This window comes from Nanorana parkeri, unplaced genomic scaffold, assembly GCF_000935625.1.
Source record: "Nanorana parkeri isolate BGI_ZX_2015 unplaced genomic scaffold, ASM93562v1 scaffold2288, whole genome shotgun sequence".
NCBI classification, from domain to species: Eukaryota; Metazoa; Chordata; class Amphibia; order Anura; family Dicroglossidae; genus Nanorana; species Nanorana parkeri.
In genome coordinates, this window is record NW_017308556.1 from 30486 (window position 1) to 31035 (window position 550).

Genomic DNA, 550 nt, shown 5'->3' on the forward strand with positions numbered 1-550 from the left:
AAGTTAGGTGACCTGACTTCATTAGCGGCATACTTGTACCAATGGTCTGTGATTTATTATGCAGAAGCCAGAGGGTCAGCAAAATGGACCAGCTACTGGCCTTTTATGGCTGAGATCAACAATAGCAGCACAAGTTTGAAGAGAGTTGCATATAAAAAAAAAATTACAAAAAAAAGTTACCCGCAATAGAAGATTGTTTATACTCGTTCCTGGAATCTTCTCTCATGAAGAGCAATAGCCACATGAAGAGTCTTCACATCTGAAACACTTCCATGGGTCCTCAATCCCATATCCATCTGCTTAGTTCTGTTGTTCCCAGATCCATGATCCACCACTGAGTTCTGTTGTTCCCAGATCCATGATCCACCACTGAGTTCTGTTGTTCCCAGATCCATGATCCACCACTGAGTTCTGTGGTTCCCAGATCCATGGTCCACCACTGAGTTCTGTGGTTCCCAGATCCATGGTCCACCACTGAGTTCTGTGGTTCCCAGATCCATGGTCCACCACTGAGTTCTGTGGTTCACAGATCCATGGTCCACCACTGAGT